Raw genomic sequence first — 5,832 nt, 5'->3', positions numbered from 1 at the left:
ACAGGGAACACAACAGAGAGTCCCTGACAGAGCAGGAGAAAAGTGGGGTGCAGAACTCAAATTCTAGTAAAAAGACCAGACTTAATGGTTTGACTGAGACTGGAAGGACCCTGGAAGATATGGCCCCCAGACTTTCTGTTAGCCTAAAACTAAAAACATTCCCAAGGCCAACTCTTCAGACAAAGATTAGACTGGACTATGGGACATAAAATGATACTCATGAAGAGTGTGCTTCTTAGCTCAAGTAGATACATGAGACTAAATGGGCAGCTCCTGTCCAGAGACCAGATGATAAGGCAGAGAGGGTCAGGAGCTGGTTGAATGGACACAGGAAATCTGGGGTGGAAAGGAGGAGTTTGCTGTCATAGTATAGGGAGAGCAACTAGGGTCACATAACAATGTATATATAAATTTTGTATGAGAGACTAACTTGAATTGTAAACTTTCACTTAAAGCACAACAATAAAAAAAAAGCCTTATGTGGCAGTTTTCAAACAAGCAAGTTGACTTGGCTTGTGTGAAAGTGATGATGCTTGATTTGGAGCACAGCAATTTACGTTGTGCCATTTTAAAATCCATCATGGCACACTGTGATGAATGTATCCTCTGGCAGCTAAGGAATTGCTCGAATGTAAGTCTTCCACCATTTATAACAGGACATTTGCCCTTCTAGGAAAGAGTCTTTCTAATCTCTGAAGTGGTGAAGTTATCAATTTGCATAAAATATGCCATTCTCAAAGAACACATATTTATCACCTACCACTTTAAAAAAAATCAGAATTAGTTTGCAGTGAATCAGCACCTTTAAATTCAGCTGTGCTCAGTGAATTTTTTAAGGGTGGCAGAGAGCCATTACTAGAAGGCGGACGGGCAGGAATAAAATGACCCTTTTTTTATTTCCATTATCTTTTTTGAATGTATCTAAGTGGTTAAATAACTAATTTGATTAGATTCTAATTAAATGTAAAACAGATTATTGGGCTGTTCCAAAATACTTGTTAAAGTTGTACTTCTTGGTTGCTTATCATTTACCTAACTCTCATGAGAGAACATTAAATAGCCTAGTTGAGTTCAAAGAAGCCTGCCAACGCCCAAGGACATGCATCATCAGTCCCTGAACAGAAAAAGGAACACCCCAGGATGAACAGACTCTACCTTCAAATCCCTCAAACATTGCATACACCACCTGCTCACATTTGCCCTGCTCAAGCTGCTGTTTATCCACATGAAAGCCAAATGTGAAATCCCTCTTGGGTGAAGGTTTATGGAAATGCCAAACGAATTAGCTCAAAATTTTACAAGTTTGGTTTGGTTTAATCATAACTGATTTTTCACATTATAGATACCACTCAGTGAAATTACAACTCAGTTACCTCTCTCCATATACCACATTTCATTAAAATCACAGACGATAAGTCAATTAACAAACGGTGACCAAATACCATCTTGCTTCAGACCAAACTATAAGTCAAATTTTAAATGAAACTGAGCAACATCTGGTTTGTTAAATGGAATACCTATATCTATTAAAATCACTCCACTTCTTCAATGTCTATAGGAGAACACATACATATATAAAATGCTACTGCACAATTGAAAAGAGACTTTACCAAGTCCTGTCATTAGCAGGGGCATTGTATATGAAGGACATGCATAGTTGAATCCATCTCACCAAGAGTTGATTTTACCAGCAACATGTATCAAATTTCAAAATGTGTGTACTCTTTAAGCCAGCAATACCATTTTGTGGAATATATCCTAAGGGGATCACCAGTAAAGTCCACAAAGATGTGCATGCAAAGATATTCATTATGGCTTTCTTTACACAATGAAAAATTGGAAATAGCTTAGTTATCTACTCATGGAGGATAAGTTAAATAACAACATTAATGCAATATTATGCAGACACTCAAAGGGATAACGTATATGTGTATATATATGAATATATAATATGCATATAGAGAGAGACACACACATTTAGGCATATACATAGACATTAAAAAAAAACTTCATCTCAAGTTGTTGAGTAAGAAGAAGGGTATAAAAGAGTATTCATGGTGTGATTCTATTTATGTAAAACAATTTACATCTATACCTGTGCTGTTGATGTTGTTAGATGTCATTGAGTCGGTTCTGACTCATAGAGACCCTATGTACAACAGACCCTATATACACTATCTATACCTGTAGGTAGTGTAATTCAATTATTCAGTACTTTCTTCTTTTTATCTCTTTTTTCTACCTGAGTATGTATTTACTTTAAAATCAGAAAAAAATCAAGTTACTTTCATCAAAGGAAAAAAGTAATTTCTCTGTATTTCAGTCAGACTAAAATAATCACTCAGGAAGCCAAATGTAGCTCTTGTATTTCTGTGCCTTCTGCTGGAAGGAAAATGGTGTATAAACAGACCATAATACACAGAGAATTTGAACGGGTGGTGTCTAGTACCCAAACCAAAACAGAGGAGAAAAACACAAGCTGAGGATGCCTTTATCATAATCATTGAAAGAATTAATTTAATGTGTGTGTATGTGTATAACTATATTTTGATGATTTAGCAAAAATATAATGTAAATTCCAAATGGAAACAAAGAATATAACATAATTATGATTGGTTTTTCTTATATAAGTTATCACCTCATAAATCTTCATGTTAATGAGGAAAAAGCTGACCTGAACAGATGGACCTCATGCTGTTCTCTAAAACATGAACAGATTCCTGATCTTCTGGACCAGGAAATGAAGTCAGCACTAAAACAGCAGACACCATCATCCATCTCCTAGAATTTCAATTTAAGAAACTGCTAATAAAAGCAATACTTCCCTCTTTAGAAATATAGCACAGTGATGTGTTTACATCTTAACAGAATGTATTTTTGGTATAATAATAAATGTAGTGAGATATTTGTGGCACTAGGGAGCTGGTTGACAGGTCCCTGAACATCACCAGTTTTGGAGAATCCCCTCACTATGATTCTTGGCAGGTGGCAGCATCTAGCTGCCTCTATCCTTGATCCTTCAAGTTTCTCCTGGAAGGTGTATCCCTGGAGGCTGCTACTCTGTCTGGTTAAATCTGCATCTCATTAGTCCAAGAGCCCCTTTTCCATAAGCATCTTCATAGGAGCAGTTTCAAAAGTAGAAACCCTTGGGCTTCAAACCCCAATAATGGGTTCTCTATCAAATAATTAGTAGCTTTGAGGTTTGAATTCCTGTCCCACCACTTCCTTGCTGTGTAATTTAAGGCCATGAGGGGGTAGTAACAGCTGATGTGGCTAACAGGCTGGTGGGGCCAGAGGGACTGAGTCTGAGGAGAAGCTGGTACTAAGGAGGTAGCCTATGAGGCCGGGAGATTGGTTACATACAGGGAGAATGAGCAAATAGCTAAATATATTGAGGATAAAGATAGCCAAATTTCTTATCATTAGAGAAGGAAGTTACAGATATGAAAAGGGTGAAGACTAAAATAAACCTTGTGGGGTTAGAGTGGAGTTAGAGATACTGAAGTAAACTCATCAGTTTTAATATAGATAGATAAATATAAAAAATAGATATAGGTGTATGCGTTTGTGTATTTTCTAGTTCTGTCTGCTGAAATGACCTAAAAGCAATGACACCTCAGTAGCAATGACCACACCTAGCACCAAGATTTTGGTTCTAAAAATGCATTCCCCTTTAAAAGGAACCAGGGTTCCTTGGAGAAATAGCTGTTGAAATGACTGAAATGGCTGGGACAATAAAAGTACAAGATGAATCTGAAACATTTTCTTGCACCAGGAAGTGCTTCAGGAATGATATAGATGCCCTTCAAAAGGACATAGGAACCAGCTTGAAGGGGATCCCCGTGTCTAAATTGGGGACAGTTTCAGCATCAAAATCAATAATGACAATAATGGGTTATATAATTCATTGAACAAAATAGAAATCACAAGTTCATATTGATGTAAATAAACAAACAAATAATAAAGGACAAGAAAAAAATCTGCCTTACAAAAAAATACCAACTAGTAAACGTAATGTAAAAGTTGGAATTAGGAAAATCATCATTTGGCAATCATTATAGTAATAATTTATTGAGGCAAGAATCATCACAAAATAAGTAAGTGAAAATTTGTTGAAGAACAAGATGCTTACACAGTCTCAAAGTATCACCTACAAAAACTTATTAATTATAAAGGGAAAAATAAAAGCTTTACTGTGGGGAAACTTGACAGACAGCACGTTAATCAAGTGATCAAAGTTAGCATCACCAGCAAAAATCAATACTGAGTGCTTCTTAACATGCTATTGTGAGAAAAATGCAATATCACTCCTATCATATTCCAGACATAAATGCATAACTTGAATATAATCATAAAGAAACATAAAACAAACCCAAATTTAGGTATAGTCTACAAAATAAATGGCCTGATAACCACAAAGGAAACTAAAAATCCTACACATCAAAATAAAAAACAAGAAAAATATAAAGACTCAGCAAATACAAAATCAACAACAATGAAAAAGATGAAAAGAAAATACATAAAGAAAAACAACTCAGCACAGAAAATTTAAATGGAACAAAGAAACTATCAACAACACACAAAAAAAGACATCAAAATGACAGCAGTAAATTCATACCTATCAATAATTACTCTGAATGTAAATGGACTAAATGCACCAATAAAAAGACAGAGAGTGGCAGAATGGATAAAAAAACATGATCCGTCTATATGCTGCCTACAAGAGACAAACCTTAGACTTAAAGACACTAACAGACTAAAGCTCAAAGGATAGATAAAAATGTATCAAGCAAACAACACCTAAAAAAGAGCAGGAGTGGTGATATTAATCTCTGACAAAATAGACTTTATAGTAAAATCCACCACAAAGGATAAGGAAGGACACTATATAATGATTAAAGGGTCAATACATCAGGAGGATGTAACTATAATAAATATTTTCACACCCAATGACAGGGCTCCAAAATACATAAACTGTAAGAGCACTGAAAAGAGAGATAGACAGCTCCACAAAAATAGTAGGAGAATTTAACACACCACTTTCAGTGAAGGATAGAACATCCAGAAAGAAGCTCAATTAAGACATGGAAGATCTAAATGCTATGATCAACCAACCTGATCCCGTAGACATATACTGAACACCCCACCCAACAGCAGCCAAGTATACTTTCCAACGCACATGGGACACTCTACAGAATAGACCACATATTAGGCCATAAAGCAAGTCCTAACAGAATCCAAAGCATCCAAATATTACAAAGCATCTTTTCTGACCATAAAGCCATAAAAGTAGAAATCAACAACAGAAAAAGCAAGGAAAAAAAATCAGACACATGGAAACTGAACAGCACCTTGCTCAAAAACTACTGGGTTATAGAAGAAATTAACGATGGAATAAAGAAATTCATAGAATCAAACGAGAATGAAAACACATCCTACCAGAACCTTTGGGACACAGCAAAAGCAGCGCTCAGAGGTAAGCTTATAGTAATAAATGCACACATCCAAAAAGAAGAAAGGGCCAAAATCAAAACATTAACCCTACAACACGAACAAGTAAAAAGAGAGCAGCAGAAGAAGCCCTCGGGATCCAGAAGAAAGGAAATAATAAAAATTAGAGCAGAATTAAATGAAATAGAGAGTAGAAACACAGCTGAAAGAGTTAACAAGACCAAAAGCTGGTTCTTTGAAAAGATCAACAAAATCGGTAAACCATTGGCCAAACTGACAAAAGAAAAACAGGAGAGGAAGCAGATAACCCGTATAAGAAATGAGACGGGTGATATCACAACAGACCCAACTGAAATTAAAAGAATCATAACAGAATACTAT

This window comes from Trichechus manatus, unplaced genomic scaffold (genome assembly GCF_000243295.1).
Source record: "Trichechus manatus latirostris isolate Lorelei unplaced genomic scaffold, TriManLat1.0 scaffold00084, whole genome shotgun sequence".
NCBI classification, from domain to species: domain Eukaryota; kingdom Metazoa; phylum Chordata; class Mammalia; order Sirenia; family Trichechidae; genus Trichechus; species Trichechus manatus.
The sequence above is the reverse complement of the archived record's forward strand: the minus strand, read 5'-3'. Positions refer to the sequence as shown.